Source organism: Kogia breviceps, chromosome 14 (genome assembly GCF_026419965.1).
Source record: "Kogia breviceps isolate mKogBre1 chromosome 14, mKogBre1 haplotype 1, whole genome shotgun sequence".
Taxonomy (NCBI): Eukaryota; Metazoa; Chordata; class Mammalia; order Artiodactyla; family Physeteridae; genus Kogia; species Kogia breviceps.
In genome coordinates, this window is record NC_081323.1 from 87,229,917 (window position 1) to 87,253,529 (window position 23,613).

Here is a 23,613-nt window from a genome sequence, read left to right on the forward strand (position 1 = left end):
CGCAGAGCCTGGCACACAGGAAGGGGCGACGCTGGCTACAGCCCTCCTCCTTTAGGACCTCAGCTCTCCATCCTCCTCCATCAATGTGGATATTCCCTGCAGATGCCCACCCCCACCCCTGTAGAGAAACACTTCCCTTTTCTGAGCATCTCCAAAGGCCAAGACTTTTGCTGGGACATTCCCCACATGCCAAGCAGGCCCCTGGAATGCCAGCATGACCACAGACTTCCCACAAGTTCTCAAGGCCAAAGGCAGAGGGCACTGAACTAGCTCCTGGGCTGGTTGCTCTGTGCCTGTGGCTCCCCCCAGGCAACCTCCTCCAGGGATTTTTATCTTTCAGGGTAATTTCGTGTTACTTTCCCATCATTGGGGTCAAATGGGTTTACTGGCAGGTCCTTGAGCCCCAGGCTGGCACTGCCCACAGCATCCCCTCCCACAACGCTCACTTCTGGAGAGATGAGAAATCAAGAATCTCTTTTTGAGGTCATCTAATAGGCTTGAAACCCAGGGTCTCGCTGGCTGTGTGACTGTAGGCAAGTCACTTAACCTCTCTGAGCCTGTTTCACCTTTTGTAGAAGAGATACATATCCCCCATCTCAGGGTTGCCTGAGAGTCCCTGAGGGCATGGAGGTCAGCAGACACTGTCCCTGGCCACTCTCAGAACCCATTCCAGTCCCCAGGAAGCCCTAGTAAGGGAGACCCCAACCCTCTGGCCAACTACCAAGGCTCAGAGGAGAGGGAGCTGAATAACTGAAGGTTGGGGGAGGGGTCCATACTGGCAGCAGGACTGGAGTCTGCTGAGACGTGCCTGCTGGGATGGGGGCTGGGTGGCACCTCCCTCCTGGCTCGGCAGCTCCCTGTTCTGACCCGAGTCCCCCCCCCCTACAACTTGGCAGCATGGAGGCCAGGAAGGAGGCTGGGGTTAGGGACTCCTGCCTCTCAGTCAGGCCAGGAGTGGGAGCGGGTCCAGGCCTCCCCAGGTGATGCTTTTGACAGATAGAAAGACTGGCGAGCCCGGCTGGGTATGGCGGCATCCCGGGTTCCTGCATCGGGCTTCCTGGGCTCAAATGCACATCCCTGGTTCGTGGTTTTCCCATCTCTAAAAAGGGCATAAGGATAGCACCTGCCCCAGGAGAGAAGCTGAGAGGACAGAAGGAGCTGAGAACGGGACTGAGGGGGCTCCCGGGACATGGCATTCGGTTTTCAAACCAGGAAGGTCTTGGGCAAACGGAGACAAGTTGGCGACTCCACACATCGGGCACCTAAAAAATAGTGCCTGGCACGTGGTCAGTGCTCATAAAAGCCAGCTGGTCCTGGGAACTGTCCTGGGCATGGGCCAGACTCCCGCCAGCCCCCAGGGTCACCGGGAATCCCCAGGACCCTAGCCCCGTAGTCAGAGAGACGGTGAAGTACAAAGCTTTAGGATCAGTCGGCCAGGAGCCTCAGCCTTGTGCCTGTTTGCTGAATAAATTAAAATCAGATGGAGCAGTGTGGGGGAGGGCACATAGAAAGGGGACCTTGGATCTCCCTACAGACGAGGGCAGTCCAGGTTGAGTGAACAACATAGAGCCTGAAGTGTTGGGGAAAATCAGGTTAGTCCTGAGACTGGGGGCAAGGGGCGGTGTAGGGGTGAGTATATGAAGAACTGAGGTTCGTTTCAATAGGCGTGGAGCTAAGTTAGTATATTTGATTTTTTTCTGAACAGATAATATATTCACATAGTTCAAATCTCCCAAACCCTAAAAGGGCTTTTGTCCTCCCCCTCCCCCCTATTCCCACCCACTACCTCCATAACTGCTGTTAGATTGTTTTCCTTTCCTTGAACTTCAAAGACAAGCAAACCTGCATCTGTATTCTTGTAAATCTCCACATCTTTAAACAGTATTTTCAACCCTGCTTTCTTACTTGCATCTGAACCCAGTTTCTGCTTCAGTACCTGAGTGCCTTCCTTGTTCTCTTTCACAGCTGTGTAATATTCCACTGCATGACTGTGCCATGTATTTAACTGCTGCCATATGGATGGACATTTGGGTTGTTGCTATTGAGGCCCTGCTTTGGCCAGAACCTCCTCCCAAGAGTGACGCCCTCAAGCACAAACCAACATGTTTTCATGTTTCTCTTTACCCAGCAGGCACCATGTAAAAACTTAAAGCTGTCCAGTCCTGGCTTGAATGCCTCTGGTGACGGGGAGCTCACTCTGTCCTCTGTCCAAAGCCAATATGGGTGATACGTATTTGCCTTGTGCTAGCTTGGGAGGAGATTGGGGGGTGAGGGAGCCCTGGCCCACAGCAGCTGCTGGGAAAGAGGGGTCTCCTGTGTACAGGGGAAACTACCAGATGGCTGAGTCTCATGACCATAGACCTTTGGATGAGGGCAGAATCTCAGGGGTTTTTTTTAATTATTATGATTAATTATTGCTGAAAAGCCAATATAGGAACAAAATCTTAGGTCAGTTTAGCAAAAGAGCATTTTCAAAACTCCTTCCCTGCTCTGCACCCATGTTCCTGCCTCTTCCCTTCCCCGAGTCTCAGTTACACTGGGCACTTCTGTGTCCAGTGCAGTCACACGGTCCTGTCTGCAGGCTCCACCTTGGGTCCCTCTGGGGAAGGACAGGAACACGGACACTGTGTCCCCGGGCCCCACGGGAACCCAGGCGCCACCTGAGCTGCCCAGAACAAGGGCATGGCACGGGGAGAACGGAGGCGCTTGGCTGGGGCCAGGCCTGAGCCGCTCCCAGGCTGGCCGCCGGGCGCCCTCCTGCCTGGTCTGGGCAGGAAAATGAGGCCACCCGGAAGGGCTGCTCAGCTAGCCCTGAACCCAGTTTCCCGAGTGAGGAGTCTGAACCACAAAAGACTCAGACTCCTGCCCCGTCCAGCAGGCTTGCAGAATTCCCCGCACCCACCCACCCCTGGTGGGCAGGGGCTTCCAGAAGCGACATCCTGGGGTGCATCCCAGCACAGACGCCAAGGAGCAGGAGCTGGGGTCTGGAGGCCTTGACTTGGCTCCCGGCTCTCACACATACTTGCCATGGGACCTTTGCCAGGTTACTTCACCCTCAGTTTCCTCGCCTGTCAAATGGAAATAATAATACATGCAGAGTTCCTCATGGACAACACAGAGGTAGGTATAAAAACGGCACAGTGTTTGTAAAAGCAACAAACAAATGTCTTTACCTGTCAGAAACACTCCCTAAAGGAACCTCCCTGGCGGTCCAATGGTCAGGACTCGGCACTTTCACTGCTGAGGGCCCGGGTTTGATCCCTGGTCAGGGAACTAAGCTCCCTCAAGCCATGAAAAAACACTCCCTGTGAAATGACATGATGCCTCGGTTTTGCCTTAAACTATTCCAGACAGGGTGCTGGGCACATGGGGTTGCATTCCGTGAGTCTCTCTATTTTTATTTTGTGGCCGTGCCTCGTGGCCCTGACCAGGGATCAGACCCCGGCCCTTGGCAGTGAAAGTGCGGAGTCCTCACCACGGGACCGCCAGGGAATTCCCGAGTCTCTCTACTTTAAAAAATGTTTGGACATTTCCATAATAAAAAGTTTTGGACAAGCACACTAAGAATAAAAATAAAAAATAAAATACCCCAGTCCTCCCTTCCCCCCCAAAAAAAAAAATAGTGGTGGTGGGGAATAGATAGGATGTAATGATTGGGCCAGCAGTGACGGCACGAGAAGAGACTGTGGTTTTTTTTTTTGGTTTTTTTTTTTTTTTTTTTTTGTGGTACGCGGGCCTCTCACTGTTGTGGCCTCTCCCGTTACGGAGCACAGGCTCCGGACGCACAGGCTCAGCGGCCATGGCTCACGGGCCCAGCCGCTCCGCGGCACGTGGGATCCTCCCGGACCGGGGCACGAACCCACGTCCCCTGCATTGGCAGGCGGACTCTCAACCACTGCGCCACCAGGGAAGCCCCAAGAGACTGTGTTTTTTATGTCTGCCTGAACAAGTTCGTAACAGTAATGAACCCTGACATTCTGACCCCGTATCTTCACCTGTGCCCTAGTCCTGTCTCCTGTGTGCGCTGTTTCGTTGTGTTTGGACCTCATCCTGCCAGCCCTCTCTGTACCTTTATTCAGAAATGTATTATGTAGGTAGGGATGGAGAGGTGATAGGTAGATGATAGATAGGTAGGAGATGTTGATAGTTATTTAGATAGAGAAGTGCATAGCTTTATTTCTGAGGGGTTTGTTAATTTGGCTTTTTTTTTTTTTTTTTTTTTTTTTTGCTCTGCATCTTACTTACATCCCATGACGACTTGGCCCAGTGAACGCCCCCCACCCCCTCCATCCCCAGGGCTGTTTCCACCCCATTCTCTCTGGCATGTGGAAGGTCATCAGATTCCTAATAGGCTGTCACGTTGACCTGACGCTTCAGGCTTGATCCCAGGGGCAGATGCCTGCCTGGACTAGCTGGGCCCTGACCTGTGCCTGTCCTGGAGCTGAGCCCTCTCACCCGGGCTGGGGGCAAAGCTGCTCTGCCCAGGATCTCCGGCACCTCGGGCTCCCCATGGCTTCTCCTCGAGGAAATCTTGCCAAGCCCCACTTCTCCCAGCCGCCGAGACCCGGGCCCCAGCTCCCACCGCTCCTGGGGTCTCTGGTGCTGGGCTCCGGTCGGGAGGCGGGCATTAAACCACTCACAATCACAGGCGCTGCGGGCGCTGTGCCGAGGGCTTTATCTGCTTTAACTTTCCGACAAGCGGGTGTCATCCCCACTTCACGAATCCTCGAGGAAGAAACGCAACCAAACAGAAAGGAGGTTGGGGCCTGCCGGGGTCTGGGGCCGGGGATCGGTGAGTGGCTGCTTCATGGGGACCGAGTTTCTTTGGGGAGGCGGAGGGGACGACAGTGTTTCGGAACTAAGTAGATGGACTTCCCTGGCGGTCCAGTGGTTAGGGCTCTGCGCTTCCACTGCACGGGGCGAGGGTTCGATCCCTGGTCGGGGAACTAAGATCCCACATGCTGCGCAGCACAGCCAAAAAATTTTTTAAATTAAAAAAAAAATAACTAAGTAGAGTTGGTGATTGTACAGCATTGTGAATGTATATACTAAATGCCACTGGATTGTGTGCTCTAAAATGTTATGCTGTGTGAACTTTACCTCAGCTTTAAAAAAAATCAATCAATCTTGGGGAAAAAAAGAACATAAGCAAATCACGCAGCTGGGAGTGACAAAATCCAGCCTTAGACTGTCTCCCATTGTCCCCCGCCCCGCCCCCAGCACCTCCCACTCCTTGCTGGGGCTCCCCCTTCATACCAGCTTTGCAGTCTCACACCCTGTCTTTGCCTGCCAGGATCTCAATGCTAGAAACCTCCTGTCACACCTGACCACGGCTGCCGGCTTTCAGGGCGTGGGCCCTGCACTTGGTCTTGACTGTTGTCCAGGGACCAGGGTTTGAGGCCCCTCGAAGCTTCAGTTCCTTGTCTGCAAAAGGACAGGATGTGACATCCTGGGAGTTTCCCGCCAGCATCACTTAGAGCCGTGAACAGTGGGCTGCCCGTCTTCTCTGAGCCTCACTTTCCCTTCTCTCAAAAGGAGGTAAGTGTGTCCCAGGCGTGTGTAAGGGGCCAGAAGGGCCATCCACGTTGCAGATGCACAGATGTGAACGGCCCAGCCCCCACACATGATGGGCCTCAGGGCCCAGAGCCTATGAATGGTGTCTTTGTTGTTCTTCGCCTGTGGCCCCTCGAGGCAGCCTGGTACGGCCTGCACCCCTCGCATCCCTCACGAGTGCCCTAAGTGGGAGTAGCCGATGGACAGCTGTGCCTTGCAGGGCCACGGGCCACACCCCAGCACTGTCGGGTCAGAGCCAAGGAGGGCAGGACCAGCTGTCACCCCATCAGCCCGTCTCCAGAAACATCCCTGCCGATATGGGTTCAGGGCCTCCAGGTTACAAGTAGGGAAACTGTGTCCTGGACAGAACAGCGAGGCTCTGGTGCAGCTTTTAGGAGGGACATGCAGTTCTCAGGCGCCCAGTGTGTGGCTGGCTCTTCTCAGATTTGCCAAGAGATCTGTGACACACCCTCCTGCCCCTAAATGGTAACCCTCCTAAGTCAGGAACCAAACCTGTGGGTGCCCACGGCGTGGCCCACGTGGTGAGCTGTCCTGGGCGGTGGGGGAGACCCCAGAGTTAACTGTGAGGTCCAGGAGGGCACCCAGGAGGAAGTGGTGGCCACGCTGGGTGAATAGGAATTCAGCAGGGCGGAGCCAGGGTGGCTGGAGCAGAGGTACACAGGCTGACCTGCCCCATGTCTGTTACCGAAAACATGTCCCTACAAAGCATTTCTATTTCTGTCATCCTGGACCGTGAAGCCCTGAGGAGAAGGCCCGGATTGGCCTCAGCGGGCAGCTCAGAGGCCGCACCTGGCCACCCACCTGACAGTGTGGCAAGTGCTGGGCCAGCTCTGAGGCCCGAGTGTGTTTTGTAAAGTGAGGCCGTGGCGGCAGTTGCTTGGCAAGTGCCTGGCTAATTAAGAGGGCATTAACACCCTGGGCAGAAGCCCTCTCCTGCCAAGACGTCCTTGCCAGGAGCAGGGCCGGTTCCCTGGCCATGCCAGGCCTCAGCTAATCCCCACCTGGCCGCCACCCCGCTCCTGCTCCCGACAGCCTGCGCCCGACCTTCGGGGCTCCCCCCGCCCCTCCACCGGTGCCCGTGAAACCTCCACAGGACAGGCCGGCCTCTGGCCTCAGGCCTCAGGCCCTGTCTGTCAAATGGTGTGTTCATCCATCCTCCCCGAGCCTGCACGGAACCCCCATAGGTCCGGGGGCATCACGGTCACCTGCGAGGAACACGGCGTCCGCTCTCCCCCACCCAGCGGGCTCTGTGCGCTATTCTGATTGACTTCTTTTTTTTTTATTTTATTTTTTATTTTTTTTGGCTGCGTTGGGTCCTCGTTGCTGCGCGTGGGCCCTCTCCAGTTACGCCGAGCGGGGGCTACTCTTCGTTGCGGTGCGCGGGCTTCTCATTGCGGTGGCTTTCCCTGTGGCGGAGCGCGGGCTCTAGGCGTGAGGGCCTCAGTAGCTTTGGCTCTCAGGCTCAGTAGTTGTGGCTCGCGGGCTCTAGAGCGCAGGCTCAGTGGTTGTGGCGCACGGGCCCAGTTGTTCCGTGGCACGTGGGATCTTCCCGGACCAGGGCTCGAACCCGTGTCCCCTGCACTGGCAGGCAGATTCTCAACCACGGTGCCACCAGGGAAGTCCCTCTGATTGACTTCTGATGCCTGGGGTGGGAGAAAGAGTGAGAGCACCTCCACAGGGACGGCAGCCTCGCCCGCCTCCTCCATGACCCCCAGCTCATCCACTGGGGCAGCCAGGCAGCTTCCTCCATGGCAGAGCTGGCCCCGCCTGCCCCGCAGCTCAGAGCTCTCTCACGGCTCCCCAGTGCCCAGAGCCCTTGGTGGTCCGGCTTCTGTCCATCTCTCCTGCCTCGCTCTCCCCCCTCCCTGCTCTCCAACTGCAAACCCCTGCTCATGCAAAAGACCCACCTCAAATATCCCCCGTCTCCTGTGGGGAGGCCCCCAGTGTGTGGGGGAAACTCTGTTCCTGCAGGTCCGGGCGTCCCAGGGGTCAAGGCAGGCATCTTTGTGCAGTAATGGAAGTGTTTTGGAACCTGCTCTGTCCGATACGGGAGCCTCGGGTCACACGTGTGGCTGCGGAGCATTTGAAATGTGGCTTGTGTGACTGAGGAACTTTTTTCATTTTGCTTCGCCATGCTTCGTTTATGTGTATGGGCACTTCCGCTGCGGCCGGGGCAGCCCGCGCCGCCCCACCCTGCCCTGGGAGGCTAGAGCAGAGTTTGGAGCCCAGAGGGATATCCCACGAGTTGACAGATGTGACAACAGGCGTCCAGTGCCTCGGCCAGTTGTTGGTGACCTGCCTCTTTTGCCCTCCCCCCGCACTGGTGGCCAGGGCTGTGTCTCCCCACCCCTGACTCCAGTGCCACAGCTGCAGCACCCATGTCAGGCCCTGCACAAGCCCCTGACACATACATCCCTGAGGCCCACCCAGCAGCCAGGCAGCCCCAAACAAGACAGAGGGACCCAGAGGCAGGAGGGGTGGTGCGGCCTGGACACCAGACCCTCCCTAACCTTCCCTGCTGCCCAGGCCTTTCTTGGCTCAATCCTCTGCGGCCCGGGGGCCCTCCCAGACTTCAGACCCCGACAGTTCCACAAGTGGGCACGTGGCCTCCTAGGACCAGCACTCTGGCTGCTTCCCCGAAAGAGCCTGGGGTGGAGTCCGCATGACATTTCAGGAGCGCCAGCTGTCTGGGGAAATCCAAATGCTCATACGGGGAAGGGGAACCTTTCACTATGTGCCTGGCTCAGGGGTCCTGCCAGCCCCTCTCTACCCCACCCGATGCATGTCCAGCCCCTCCATGAAGCCCACCTGCTCTCCTCAACCTGGGGTCTTCTCCCAGCGCCTCCGTGTACAGCTGGGGTGGGGGGAGAGCCAACTCAAGCCCCTTTAGACAAGCCCTGTGCCCCAGCTAGGGGGCTGTGTCAGCCTGGAGAAAAAGAGGCTTTTATTCTTGCCAAAAGCCATAGCCCCCAGCCAGGGCGCTTTTTAGCCACCCAGAGGAGCACCTCTTTCTAATTCATGCAAAGGCTCTATGCAGGCCAGCAGGATTCTGTCCTCACCCATCTTTCCCTAGGCCATTCATGGATCCCTTTGGAAACACTGTCTTTCAGTCATGAAATCTTCACGGCAAAAGAAACCACAAACAACCAACCAAAAAAACTGGGAGTTCCCTGGTGGCCTAGTGGTTAGGTTCCAGGCTTTCACTACCATGGCCCAGGTTCAGTCCCTGGTCGAGGAACTGAGATCCTGCAAGCCTTGCAGGGTGGCCAGAAAAAAGAAAGAAACTTGACTCAACTGGATGAATATCAATAACAAGTCCAGTAGTTATGGCAAGAAATAAGAAGCCCTGAAGAGGGGAGTTTCCTGGGTTGGGTAATTCTGATAATAGCTGGGAAAGGACCCTGGAACTTCCCCTACTCCTCTCTCTACCATCCTTACTGAGTCAGCTTTACTCTCAGGCTGAGCCCCTCAGAGTCACAACATGGCTACCAGGGTTCCAGACATCACATCTCCGCAGCATCATCTAAACTAGGCTTTTGATAAACCCCTTCTCAGTATCATGTTTTTATATGCATAAGACAGAGTACATAGCATTACAAAGGAAGCCAATTACATTGAAATTGCCAACCTATTGTTTACTTGTGATGTGCTAATATGGATTTTCTTTTAATCCATTAAGTAATACCTAGTGGTGGATTTAAGAACTACCATTACTTGAGTCCACACGACATTCTGAAATTTCTGCAATAGAGGTACTATGTTCTGAAACCCTCAGTGACAGTGTTGGTGGCAAAGCCACAGGCCCTTCTGGGGTCTGCTGTTCACAATCCTAAAGGAGAGAAATGCTGAACTCAGTCAGTGACGATCAGGATGTGATTGTTTTCTCATCCGAGTTCAGAGACTCCAGACTCCCTAACTCCAGCAGCTCTCTGTGGAAGGCTGTTTTTATAAATAGAAGAAACCTTTTTCAGAGCCCTCCTGCAGACCTTCCCTCACTTCTCTTAGCCAAGCTGACAACGTGCTTCTCCCCAAATCCATGCCCCATAGAATGACTATATGGTCCAGCAATTTGACTTCTGGGTATAAGCCCCGAAGAACTGAAAGCAGGGACCTGAACAGGTATTTGCACACCCATGTTCACAGAACCGTTATTAACAGTAGCCAAAAAGTGGAAGGAACCCAAGTGACCACCAAGTGACCATTGACAGCTTTTTTTTTAATTTTTTTGGCCACGCTGGGTGGCTTGTGGGATCTTAGTTCCCTGACCAGGGATTGAACCCGTGTCGCCAGCGGTGGAAGTGTGGAGGCTTAACCAGTGGACCACCAGGGAAGTCCCATTGACAGCTGAGTAGATAAATGAAATGTGGTCCATCATACAATGAAATGTCATTTAGCCTTAAAAAGGAATGAAATTCTCACACCTGCTACAATGGGGATGGACCTCGAGGACAGTATGCTCAGTGAACTGAGCCAGACGCAAAAGGACAAGTACTGTAGGATTCTGCTTATATGGGGTCCCTGGAGGAGCCACGCTCAGAGAGACAGAAGGTGGAATGGTGGTGGCTGGGGGTTGAGGGAGGGGAAAAAATAAAACAAAGCGAACTTACTGCTGCTTAACCTTGTGACTTTCTCTGACGCCACAGTAAGGAAGACGGCAAAGTTCTCAAACAGGACCGACGCGCAGACGGGTGGAATGGAAGATTGAGCCCAGCTGACTTATCCAGAGTCATTTGATTGTCACCAAAGGTGCCAAAGAAATAGAGGTCGGCACACGGACGGGGCAACAGTCCCTGAGCAGGGCTGTGGGCAGCTGCAGCCACCGGGGTGCAGGCCCTCGCTCATCCTCCAGATTCCTTTCTCTCGAGCCTCAGCGTTGTCCTCTGTGAAATGGGTACCATGCTGCCCACCTCAGAGGGCTGTGGGGAAATGCCCTGAAAAAGATACGTGTCCACGGGAGCCTGCAGGGGAGGAGGAGTTCAGGGACCACCTGGGGTTTGGTCTGGGGTGCACGGGGTGGGGGGTCGGGGAGACAGGGTGGTAGAGAGGCCGGAGCCTGCAGGTCTGCGCTCAGGGTTGATCCTGAGAGCGCTGGGGAGCCATGGAAGGTTTCAGTGGGAGTGTGGCGTGCTCCCGTTGACACCTGGGAGATGGGAGGAGCAAGCCCCGGGGCTGAGATGGGGAGGAGGTGCCTCGTGCAGGAGGATGAGTCAGCGTGATGGGGGGGCCCCGGAGCCCCACGTCTCGAGGGTCACGAGGACCAAGCAGGGCCCGGAGGATGTGCTCAGAAAGCAGCTTCTGTTTTGGGGGGAAGAACTTTGACACCGTCTGAGGGGCTCGAAGGGGCCAGCGTGAGCAGGGCCAGACAGGCCCCTGGGGGAGGGTCAGACTCCCACCGGCCTCTAGCCCTTACCCCATGAGGCGGTGACCAGCAGGAAGGCAGCGGAGGGGAGGACGGGGTGCGGAGGCTGGGAAGTGCCCACGGGCGGCACTTCCCTCCCAGCAGCTCTGGCTGGGCCCCCTGGCAGGCAATCATGCAGTGGCCAGAGGGCTGCAGTGTCCCTTGCCTCGTCTCTGGCCTAGTTATGGATTTTTTAATAAAAACCTGTGCAAGGCAAAACCCTAACAGGAATGCCTTAGAAGCCAGTGTCTCCGGGCACCCCAGGGTCTGCGCACAGTGATGGTGGAGCTGATGGTGAGCTGATTCCTGCAGCATCAGAGTCACTGAGGAGCCAGGCTCGGAGCACCTCTGGGGGCAGAGGAACGGTGACCCCCCCCCACCATCCGCGGTGCCCCCTAGCCCTGGGTAGGAGAGTCTCCGTCCACTCTCAGCAGCGCCCCTTCAAGGAGAAGGACAGTGGGGCTCAGAGAGGTGCAGTGACTTGCTCAGGGATGCCCAGCTAGCCCGGGAGGGGTCCCAAACCCATGCTCTGTGAGGAGACCTCACTCGCTTGCCCCCGGTGCCTCAGTTTCCCCCCTGTGCCCAGATGAGTGTTGCTCCAAGGGCTCCCCACGGTCTCCGTGGATGGGTTTCCCGGGGCTGCCATAACAAATTACCACAAACTAGTTGGCTTAAAACAACAGGTATTTATTTTCTCACAGTTCTGGACTCCAGAGGCAGAAGTCAAGGTGTCGGCAGGGCTGTGCTCCCTCCAGAGGCTCCAGGGAAGGCTCCTTCCTGCCTCTTCCGGGCTCTGGTGGCCCCGGAGGTTGGGGTTCCTTGGCCTGTGGCCGAATCACCCCTTCTCTTCCTCTGCCTTCACAAGACCTCCTTCCTGGCGTCTCTCTGGGTCCCAATCTCCCTCTCCTTTCTCTTATAAAGAAACCAGCCAATGGGTGGAGGGGCCGCCCCCAACCCAGGCTCTCATCCGAGATCCCTAAAAATGATACCTGTCAAGATCCTATTTCCCATCCTAAGGTCACATTCTGTGGTTCCAATGGGAAATAAATTTGGGGGGGGTCACAGTTCAACCCAGTCCAGTTCAGATGTGGGCCTCGCTCGGGTGCCCTTTCCCTCTGCAGCCCCTGGGGGCCCCGGCATCTTTCCCGCCCCTTGTGGGCTGCTCCAGGGCAAGGACCCAGCTGTCGTGGTGGCCACAGCATCTTTGCGCCCTGTCCAGAGTCTGGCTTGTTAAATTCCCCACGAGGGTGCGGCAACTCCACCACCACGATGACCCCACAGACGGGAAGGAGCGCTTGCTGGGTGACTCCTTTTAGGAAGTTCAAGAACAGTCAAAGCTAGTCGGGGAGGTGCTGGCCAGGTGGGGCTCCAGGGGGCTTGTAGGAGCTGGAAATGTTCGTGTATCGGCACAGGTGTAACTTTAAATGTTCCAGCAGCCTCATTAACATGGTAAAAATAAACCAGTGAAATCAATGTTAATAATATATCTTATTTAACCCATGAGTATGCCCCAAATATGATCATTTCAATATGTAATCAATATAAAATTTACTGAGAAAGTTTTAGGTTCTCCTTTCCCTCCAAACTAAGCCATCTGGCCCACCTGCAGTCCGCCAAGCCGCACCTGGTCCGCTCCCACCACGGGCCCATCCCGGGCTCCACGGGCTGACATCCTGGCTGGACACGTCTCAACAGACGCAGACTTGTACTCAAGGTAGGTGCACTTTGCGTTTGAAGAAAGAGAGAGAGAGAAATAAACGCGGGGGGTGGCGGGGGCGGGGGGGAGGAAGGGTGTCCTTGAGTGACAGAGTCCCGGAGTGGGGGGGGGGGGGGGGCTCTGGTGACCGACCAGGCACAGCCTTCGGGCCTCCCTTCCACGAAGGCGCAGAGTAATGGGGACCAGAGGCCCTGGAGGCTGTGGGGGGGGGGGCATCCTCAGGGAAGCTCCCCTCCTCCAGGCAGCGGCCAAGGAGGCTGTGATTCCACTGGGCCCCCATCCAGCCCCTTATCTCCCTCAGCTGGCAGCCCATTGTCTTGGAAGGAAGGGAAGGGCAGGGGAAAGGCCCTGAGGCCCCTGCCCTGCCGCCCCCAGGCTCGCCACCCCCCGCCCCCAGGCTCGCCCCCCCCTCCCCCAGGCTCGCCACCCCCCCCTCCCCAGGCTCGCCCCCCACCCCACCCCCAGGCTCGCCCCCCCCCCGCCCCCAGGCTCGCCACCCCCCCTCCCCCAGGCTCGCCCCCCACCCCACCCCCGCCGTTCCAGCTTCCCCACCTGTCTCTGCCCTGGACCGGCCCCTGGAAGCCTCAGACCCCCTCCCAGCACGAAGATGAGTGGGGAGGATCCTGCATCATGTTAAACTGAAAGGAATTGCGGTCCTTAAAAACTGCACGCTTGGCGTGAGTTTTCAAGTAAAGGGAGAAACAGAGAAGATCTCTTCCTTCCTCTCCCCTTTGCCCCTTCTTTCATTTCCCTTCTGGAACAACTGAGTCCTAAAGCCACTGGCTGGGGCGAGCGAGGTGGGCTTCCACGCACGGGGTGGAGAGGGCTCCCATGGGGGGTGTGCAGGAGTGCGGTGGCCGGCTTGGGGACATGAAGCTAGCTGGCAGAGGGTGGTGGCTGTACCCTGCATTGACCCTGGAGGTGGCAGGAGGGTTTGGATTCTTACGTTCAGGACAAAGAATGGAGAGGTCCCAGCAACGAGCCAGGGAAGTGGAGAGAGCAGGAGGGGGCTTCCTCCAGGAGGGCAGGCCCACTGACTGGCTGAGGACAAGGGGACAGCCCTGACCCTCACCCGGAGATAGACCACGCACCTCAAGCTTGAACCCGGGGGTCCTGGCCGGTGTTCCCGCCACCCGCCCACCCTCTCCCAAAACTTCAGAAGTGCCATCAGCTTTGACACAGTTTAAGGTGTTTCTGGGAAGTGTGAGGTCCTCCAGCCCACCCACACCCCTTGCTGGTCCTTGCTGGGCACTAGGAGGCTCCATCCCCGTCCCCAGCTTCACGCCGCCCCTTCCCGGGCAGCCTGGACACTCACCCCAGCTGGCCCTCATGGCTCTGGCCATCCCATAACCCGAGACGCACAGGCCCATCAGCTCCTCCCCACCAGAAACCTTGAGCCTGAGGCAGCCACCTTCCAGGACGCCCGCTGAGTTTCTGTGGACTTGGGCCCCTCACTCTTCGCGGTCATGCGGCACCGGCAGCGTCTTGTCTAATCCTCACAGCTTTTTTTTTTTTTTTTTTTTTTTTGCGGTACGCGGGCCTCTCACTGTTGGGGCCTCTCCCGTTGCGGAGCACAGGCTCCGGACGCGCAGGCTCCGCGGCCATGGCTCACGGGCCCAGCCGCTCCGCGGCACGTGGGATCCTCCCGGACCGGGGCACGAACCCGCGTCCCCTGCATCGGCAGGCGGACTCTCAACCACTGCGCCACCAGGGAAGCCCTCTCACAGCTTTTATCAACCCATTTTACAGATAAGGAAAGTTTCAAGGAGGCAAAACTTGCCTGGGAGGTGGAGGTGGGAACAAAGCCTATACACGCTCTCTAGACACCACTGCCAAGTTTTCTTGCTAAAATCCCCTCCTCCAGACAAGAAACCTTGAAATTAAATACGTGATTTGCATTTATCTGTATCTGTTGGATAGTGCTGTTGTTTGGGATCAAGCACATCTCTGGCTCAGGTTCTGACCATAAAAAGTAAATAAATCCAATCCGATCCCCTCCCTCAGCCTGCAGGCTGCCTGGCACACCCTTCTGTCACCTGAAGACCCTTCCCTGACTTAGCTGCCACGTCTCAGGTGCGCAGGGAGGAAGGTGGGGAGGCACGGATGAGCACACCGTCCACAGCCCTCTCCCCCCTCTTCCCACACCTCGTTATTTTTTTTCAGCTACTCCTGACTGCTGTGTGACTTGGCCCAGGCTACCTACCCTCTGTGAGCCTGTTTTCTCATCTGTAACAGCTTCATAATCAAGTAACTCGAAATCGGTGAGTCCACCCAGCCCCCAGTGAGAGTGACGGGGCCTAGAGGGTAAGTTCCTAGGTGGGAATGGAGCCGGGGGGCGGGGGGGCGGGGCGCGAGGTCTGGGTAGGGAGACCCGGGTTTTCCCAAAGCGGAACCCCCCAAGGCCTGAGTCAGCGCATCTGGGGCTCACAACAACCTCGACCGCAGCTACTATTACAACCCCCAGGCTGTGACTCAGCCGGGCCGCCTCGGTCGGGGCGAGAGCGGGGCTTGCAACCTTGGGATCCGGCTCCCCCCAGATTCCTTGCAGTCTGCGGTGGGGGTGGGCTGAGCGGGCCTTTCTTTGTGCGGGCGGGAGGGCGCGGTCTAGCGGAGATGGACTAATCCGGGGAGGTCCCAGCTCTGGGAAGCCAATGGCGGGGCTGTGGCCGGGACGTGGGCGGGGCCTGTGGGAGAGTGGGCGGGGCTCCTGCTACCCGCTGTAGTTGAGGTTCCTTTGGGGTCCTGCAGAGGCCGTCGGGTGCCCCAGGGGAGAAGGAGGGTCTAGGGGAGAGGGGTGCCACGGGGGGAAGAGGCCTGGGATCCAGCAGTGGGATCAGGGCGAGCAGAGGCCCCGCCCGCGATGGGGAAGCCCCTGACTCTGGACGCGGCTAGGAAGGGGGCGCCCCCGCCCCCGTGTCCTCGAGGCCCTGCAGAGCCACGCCCGGACCGCCCCGGTGGATCCCGCGGCCCCCGGGTCCCTCCTCCCTTTGCAACTCCTGCTACCCGATTACTTCCCCCACCGGCCGAGTCCCAGGACGGCCCTTCCCGTCCCCTTCCGCGAGCAGCCTCCCCTCCCCCCTGGTTTCCTGCTGACGGAGGCGGCAGTTAGAGCAGTAGGAGGTTTGGGGAGCTTGGAGGCTTCTGGGTAGGGCCTGAGTGGCTTCGTTCTGGGTGTGGTTTCTGGAGTCCCGGGGTTGAAGCCCCCTCACCAAGGTCCTCCAGCTGCACCCTCACCCAAAGCCCCTTCCACCCTCCACACCTGAGCTACTGCACCCGCTGCCAGCCAGACAGTCCCCAAGCCCGGATGATTACAGCAGCCGCAACCCGCCTGAGGGATTTCCTTGTCAATCTCCTCTTTTCCCTCCATTGTTCTTCCCTGGGCTCCTCCCTCACATCCATCCCTCCCCTTCTTTTTAGGGACAGTCCAGGTTTTCATTACCCTCTCTTGGGCCAACCCCTCCCCCTCCCCATCCAGTCACCTCCCCATCCAGGTCATCATTGCTCCAGGGATGGGCCTGTGACCTAAACTACCCAATCTGGAGAGACCCCAGGGCATGCTTAGCACCCTGGCCCAGAGCACTGCTGTTCTGCTCCAAGTCACTATGGCCTGTGGGTGTGCCACCTGGACCTGCAGCAAGCATTTGGCCACCGTGTACACAGAGCTGACCCACGGAGAAGACAATGCTTAGTGAGAGAGACACTGAGCCAGAGCCCTGATCATACCACACCTGACATCCCATTACCTCTAGACAGCTACAGAAGCTAGTATTTGTTGTTCTAGACAAGATACATTGGTATTTTGCATTTCTTGCAACATGAAGACCTAGAAATGAAGCCCAGAGAAGGACTGCATTATGTGTACCGAGCCCACCTAAGGATTATCTAATTCTCTAGGAAACTTCTGTTTGCCTTGCTATTTACTTTATTTTTTTTTAAGATTTATTTATTATTGATTTATTTATTTTTGGCTGCATTGAGTCTGTTGCTGCACATGGGCTTTCTCTAGTTGTGGCGAGCGGGGGCTACTCTTCATTGCGGAACGTGGGCTTCTCACTGCGGTGGCTTCTCTTGTTGCAGAGAGTGGGCTCTAGGTCCACAGGCTTCAGTAGTTGCAGCATGCAGGCTCAGTAGTTGTGGCTCACGGGCTCTAGAGCACAGGTTCAGTAGTTGTAGTGTGAGAACTTCAGTTGTTGTGGCGTGCAGACTCAGTAGTTGTGGCTTGTGGGCTCTAGAGCACAGGCTCAGTAGATGTGGCACACGGGCTTAGCTGCTCCGCGGCATGTGGGATCTTCCAGGACCAGGGATCGAACCGTGTCCCCTGCATTAGCAGGCGGATTCTTAACCACTGCGCCACCAGGGAAGTCCGTACTTTTTTATTTATAAATAAATTTTATTTATTTATTTATTTTTGTCTGTGTTGGGTCTTCGTTGCTCACAGGCTTTCTCTAGTTGCGGCGAGCAGGGGCTACTCTTCATGGCGGTGTGCAGGCCTCTCATCGTGGTGGCTTCTCTTGTTTCGGAGCGTGAGCTCTAGGTGCGCGGGAAGCCCTGAGCCTTTATTTAAAAGTAAACAGCAAGGGCTTCCATGGTGGCGCAGTGGTTAAGAATCTGCCTGCCAACGCAGGGGGCACAGCTTCAAGCCCTGGTCCTGGAAGATCCCACATGCCGCAGAGCAACTAAGCCCGTGTGCCACAACTACTGAGCCTGCGCTCTAGAGCCCACGAGCCACAACTACTGAAGCCTGTGCGCCTACAGCCCACGGTCTGCAACAAGAGAAGCCACCGCAATGAGAAGCCCGCGCACTGCAACGAAGAGTAGCCCCCCACTCGCCTCAACTAGAGAAAGCCCACAGGCAGCAACAAAGACCCAATGCAGCCAAAAGTAAAAATATATAAATTTATATTTAAAAATAAATAAAAAATTTTAAAAATTAAATAAGGGCTCAAACTTGAAGTTACAGGTTAACTTGTGGATTTGTGTCTGAGATGAAAGATAACACCAAAGGTTAACTCTTGGTTGCCCAAAAGGGCATGAGTCAGGTTTTGAAATCGAATTTAGGAATCTTATCCTAGCACTTTTTTTTTTTTTTTTTGTGGTATGCGGGCCTCTCACTGTTGTGGCCTCTCCCGCTGCGGAGCACAGGCTCTGGACGCACAGGCTCAGCGGCCATGGCTCACCGGCCTAGCGGCTCTGCAGCATGTGGAATCTTCCCAAACCGGGTCACGAACCCGTGTCCCCTGCATCGGCAGGCGGATTCTCAACCACTGCGCCACCAGGGAAGCCCTATCCTAGCACTTTTAATGGACTATATTAACCCCAGTTCCACAAATGCTCTTTGCATGAATTTTACCACCTTACTGTTCCCTCATTAATTAATGAGTTGAACTAAGTCTCTCACAAATGTTCATGTTCTAATTATGTGAGAGTCATGATCTTAGCTTTTCAAAAATCATGCTTTGACACCTGCCTCCCAGCACAGGGCCTTTCTATCTCCTGACCTTGATCAAGTCTGGGTGGGGTGGGAGGTCAAGGCCTGGTTCTCCCCCAGTGCTCACCCCCACCATTGCTCCCAGGCCAGAGTCACTGCCCGGCCCACCTTAGTACCTGTGCCGAGACCTCCTTATTTATGCCTTTCTGACCTAAGAAGCTTGGAGACTGCTACTAGTGCAGTGCCCCACATATGCCATTCCGTTCCTGATCTCCATCTGCCAGGGAATGTCCAGCTGCCACTGGCATGCAGGTTCAAGCTGAGGCCCCAGAGTTTGTCTCAAGGGCCCTGGGGAGCTTCGGATGATGTTAGGTTGGAAGCAGACAGGCAGGCCTACCGTGTCCCCAGGCCAGGCACAGCCCACAGTGACCTCTCAGCATCCGTCAATGCCACAGTGAAATGCCAGTGGGGCAAGGACACCGTGCTGACGGATCACCTCCTTCAATGTCCCTGAAGCCACCCTGTGGCCACTCCCAAGCTGGACGAGGCTAGGACATCACCCACCCCATCTACTCCACTTGCCAAATTCCACCTTCTTACTCGAGAAATGAACTTGTTTTGTTCTGTACTTGTTGGAACCAGTCCCACCTTCCAGCCTAGAATTCCCTCTCCCCTCCGCTGCACATTCTACTCACTTTTCAAGGCCCTATTTAAATCTCCCTGCTCTGATAAGCACCTCAGCCACTTCTCACCTGTCACCCCGCCAGGACAGAGACCTCTGGCCCTGCTCTGGACCCCCAACTCAGAAAGATGAGGTGAGTTCAGTTATAACTTGACCACGTAAATACATATATGTATTGCCTCTTAAATTTGCATTTTTTGAATGCAGTACTTTTGGCTGGGGGCGGGGGTGTCCAAAGGGCTTCTCAGTGGATCTGGGGTGGCTTCCCGAGCAGCCCCTTCGCAAGGACAAGTCCAGCCCCGCCCAGCTTGGCTTGGCAGGCGCGTCTCCAGCGCCACCTGGAGGCCGCCAGGCGCCCCGCAGCCCGACTGGGCGGTGGAAAGGGCAGTGGGGTTCCCTGTGGGCTTCCGGGTCCTGGGCGGGGTCCTCCCTTCTCCGGCCCCGAGGAGGGAACAGGCCGTGTATTTTGTCTTGGTAGTGGGGGACGTCTTCCCTAAGGAGGGCAAGTTGGAGCTGGGCCCTGCAGTACACTTACTAATTCGCCTTCTCAGTCCAGCCACCGCTGGGTGCAAGGCCAGAGCAAGCTCTTGCCCTGAATTAGGTGGACCGCGCGCAGCTTACTCCAGCAAGCCTCTTTCTTGGGGTTGTTGCACCCGTTTTATGCATTGAAAAACGGAGGCTCATTCTTCGAATACTTGCGCCACAGCCCCAGTCCAGTGCTCAGACCTTAACTCAAGCCTGCCCTGGCTCCCCCTCGGAAATGCCCAGTCTGCCACGAGCGACTTTAAGCTTGAATGCCTGCTGATTGAACGATTCCCTTTATTTAGAGGAAGAAGTTAGTCCCAGAGAGGCCCTGATCCGGCTGACTCACTCAGGAGTCCGGACTGGGCCAACTTCGCTCCCCAGCCCCTGGCCAAAGGCCTGGGCTCCTCTCGGGGGCTGAAAAGAGAGCCAGCCTCCACGGCACCCCAGTTCCTTCCAGTCTGCCCCACACCCACCCAAGTCCGGCCTCAAGGATGGAGGTTTCAGGAGGATGGGACAGGTCCCCTCCCCGCGCCAGGTTTCCCTCTCCCTCCCTCTCTCCCTGAATCCTCCGGCAGTGCGCCCACCACCGCCCCGCTTTCCTGCGCTCCTGCTGGCGCTGGCCGGAGCCAACAGGGGTAGGGTGGAGAACTCCAGGGTGGGTGTGCCCCGCCGTCAGCCAGAGCTTGGGGGTGGGGCCTCTGCGCGGGCACCGCCCCCTCCCCATACTATTTGGAGCATCCCTCCCGCCCACACCCCGCTCCCAGGAATTCCGCTGAGTCACTTCCGAGGCTGCAGCTGCAATCACGGTGAAAACAATGAGCGTCATTCAATTCACTAGGCAGCGGCCCGGCGCTCACCTGGGAGACTCGGCCACTATCCTGTTTAAACGCCTCTACGTGGCCAACGAGGCCAACCCCACCTCATCCCCTGCCGTTCTCCCCCAGTCCAAGTGGCCACGCAGCCTCCCGCCTCAGGGCCTTTGCACTCTCTCTGCCCTCAGCCTGGCACACACTTCCCCAGGGCATCTGTAGTCTGTGCATCCTCCCCATGGTCACTGCCAAGGCCTCTGCTCCCGTGGGGATGTGTCAGGAAAGAGCGAGGGAGCATCTACAGACCTGACCCGCAGATGTTCGTGTGGGCATTTGTATTGGAAAAAATGTGCAGGTGCAAACTGCAAAATGGGAGCGCCACGCGCTGCGTGGGGCAAGTGGACAGGTGTGTGTGTTCGTCTGACCGTGTGAGAGGCTGCCCTGGGCAACGTGGGGACGGGTGCGCCGAGCTTGCGGTCCGCGAATCCCCCGCCATCCCGGATGTCGGTCTCGGAGCTATTGTCTCCCAGCTCCAAGCCCACCCTTCTCAGCGAGGCTCCGGCTGAGGACTGTAAACTACGATTCCCAGAATCCCTGGCCGACCCGGAATTCCTGCTGGGCTCGGCCAATAGGAGGCGCCGGGGCTCTTAACAGTTCGGGCGCTGTGGGTGGACCCATGTGAATGCGTTTAGCATCAAGATACTTAGGGCGACCCTTCTCAGAATCATGCTTTTTTTTTTTTTTTTTTTAAATTTAAAAAACTTATTTATTTCTTTGGCTGCATGGTGTCTTCTTTGCGGCATGCGAGGTGGAACCTGGGCCCCCTGCATTGGTAGCGCGGAGTCTTAACCACTGGACCACCAGGCAAGTCCCAGAATCATGATTTTAAGAAAAGAAAATTTAAGACTTTCAGTTGTGTGTATTGCATCCTGTATTTTTTAAGTTGTGGTAACATACACATAAAATTTGCCTTCTTAGCCCATTTTAACTGTACAGTTTAGTTAAGACATTCACACTATTGTGAAACAGCTCTTGAGAACTTCTTCATTTTGCAAACTTGAAACTCTATACCCAATAAATTCCCCTTTTCACCCTGCCCCCAGACCCTGGTAAACACCCTTCTACTTTCTCTTTCTGTTTGACTATGTTAGCTGTTTCATGTCAGTGGAATCATACAGTATTTGTCCTTTTGTGGCTGTTTTATTCACTTAGCATAATGAGTTGTCAACAAGTTGAAAGCACAATGTGTGATACAGTAACTGATAAAAGTACTTCTTTATTAATGCATTAAATAACGTATCTCAAGCCTAGAAACTCGAGATTGTGGGGACTCCAGTGGGATTTCTGTCCACCAGACCTGGAGTTTTCCAGTTTTATAGCTCAAGTGATACGTTAGTATGTGGCCCACCTACTTCATTCCTAAGAACACCACGATCCATTAGCTTCCATCAGAAATTCCTAAAGGGAAAAAAAAAAAAAAAAATTCCTGCAGGCCAGAACTTTCTGGAAATAGCTCCATCTCTGTGTAATTTGCTCACCTTGTCTCTAGAGCTTAAGGGTCACTGCCCAGCCTCTGCCATTCAGGGTGCCATCAGCCCCCTGAGATCAGGAGCCCATGGCAGTGCAGCACCACCCCCTCACGCCAGCCCACAGAGCGTGGCTGCTGGTGCCCCGGGATGCTGGCGCTGCCTCGCTGCTACGTTTCTCAGAGACATGCAGGTCACACGTGACAAATCACTCTCTTCTGATTCTTCCTTCAATTCTGCCTGGGAAGTTCTGGCACATCTGCCTCACTGAATGTAGACCACTGATGGGATGCAACTTCAGACAACAGACCAAGCAAATTGTTGGAGGCCCTTTCAGCTGCACCAGCTGACACATTACATTCTGAGTCTCTGGGATGCGCATTCATGCCTGTAAATCCAGCCCAATCCAGTGTCAGTGCTCCAGTGTCACCCCCACGGGCCTAATACCTGTAGAGTCCATCTCCATAGAGCCCCAGGTTTCTGTTGAGGAAATGAGCAACATTTGTCTCTCTTGGAGTATAAGCTGTTTCCTCCGGGTCAGCTTTGACCTCTGAGCCCCTGGGGCATGCTGAAATCTGACCCTAGTTCTGGGGCGGAAGGCCACAGGGATGGTGGAGCTAAAGCCTTGTAAGAGAGTCCCTTCAGGTGAGGGGGTTAAAGCACCTTCCAGCCAGGGAAGGTTGGATTCCTCAGATGCCGCAGGAGGGGCTGCTTTTCCAGCCGGGGAGCCTGAGGAACCCAGATTCTCGGCTTCATCTGTATCCACCCAGGTGTTCAGACTCACGGTGCCCAGTTCCATCGTGCCCTCGTGTGCATGAGAGGTGGGCATGCCTGGTACCCTCTAGGCCTCAGTTTCCTCATCCGGAAAAGGGGGAGAGAAATGTCCGCCCCAACAGTGTGGCTGGGAGGCTGCAGCTGGAGCGTTTGGTGGGTGGATGACGGCTGGGGGGGCAGCTAAGGACGCTCCTCTTGCCTGATACTTTGCCATGGCCACTTCTTGTCCAGCAAGGCCTGGGGAGGCAGGGCCTGCGGAGGTGAGGGAGGGTTGGGAAAGGGGTGCCATGAAGGGGGGGTGCCTATGGAGGTCTGGGCCGTACAGGGAGAATCCAGCCAGTCCGTCATTCATCGTGTGGGGACAGCACAGGTCCACCTGGCCAGGGAAGAAAATGTCCCCACTAGAGGGCACCCGAGAGCAGTGTCTTCCCGCTGGTGCGGCGCTCCAGCCCGCCCCAGCTGGCTGTCATTCACTTACTTCTCTCTGTCCACCCCCCCCCCCGCCACACCCTTCCTTGGGCCCCCACCCCTCCTTCCTACTCCCAGGGCCTCCCCTTCGTTTGGGTTGCTTCATGCCCGCTACCTATTCTGTCGTCCCCTGGCCACACTGCTGTCATTTCTCTCTTGCTCATACCTGCCCTTCTCAGCTGGGTCACCTTGACCTAGTCACTTAACCTCACTGCTTGTGGGGGTCTTCCTTCCCTGTCAGGGTCATGGTGGCTTCCATCACAGGAGCACCCAGGTGCAGTGCTCACCGGTGTGTGCCCGTAAGTCATGGGAGGAAAGGCAGACTCTCCTTTTGCTTTCTCTTCCCTGTTCCTTCCCGAATGCCCTTTCTAAACCCCCACGCCCTCCCCCCTTCCTCCCTGCTGGCTAGGCTTGCCCACAGCCCTCTGGAGCCCTCTGCGCCATGCTCCCAGGGCAGGGCTCCGGGAGTCACTGTCTGGCACCCACCATCCAGTGTGTCCTCACCACCATGGAGGCTGCCTGTGGCCCCGGCCACCTGGAATCTGAGGCCAGGGGACCTGCAGGCCCGTGTCCTGCTGAGTATGCCGGCTCTGAGCCTCACCTGGAGTGACCCTCGCCCCAGGGACAGGTCAGTCAGGACAGGACAGGACAGCAGGGCATGGGGCTGGCTGGCCCCATTTGTCAGAAACACAAGCCTTTCCAGCCAGGCCAG

The 23,613-nt window shown here is 56.3% G+C and overlaps 1 long non-coding RNA gene across 2 annotated transcripts in view; it reads left to right on the forward strand.

The window, feature by feature from the left end:
* The first annotated feature begins 893 nt into the window (after window positions 1-893).
* Window positions 894-23,613, forward strand: part of LOC136792516 (uncharacterized) — a 31,713-nt gene continuing 8,993 nt past the window's right edge. The window contains exons 1-4 of one of the 2 annotated variants that reach the window (XR_010836415.1): window positions 894-3,120; window positions 5,294-5,538; window positions 10,218-12,686; window positions 14,853-14,950. This is a non-coding gene — a long non-coding RNA (uncharacterized lncRNA). Of the gene's footprint in view, window positions 3,121-5,293; window positions 5,539-10,217; window positions 12,687-14,852; window positions 14,987-23,613 lie in introns of those variants that run through there. The other variant, XR_010836414.1, reaches the window with a different exon arrangement.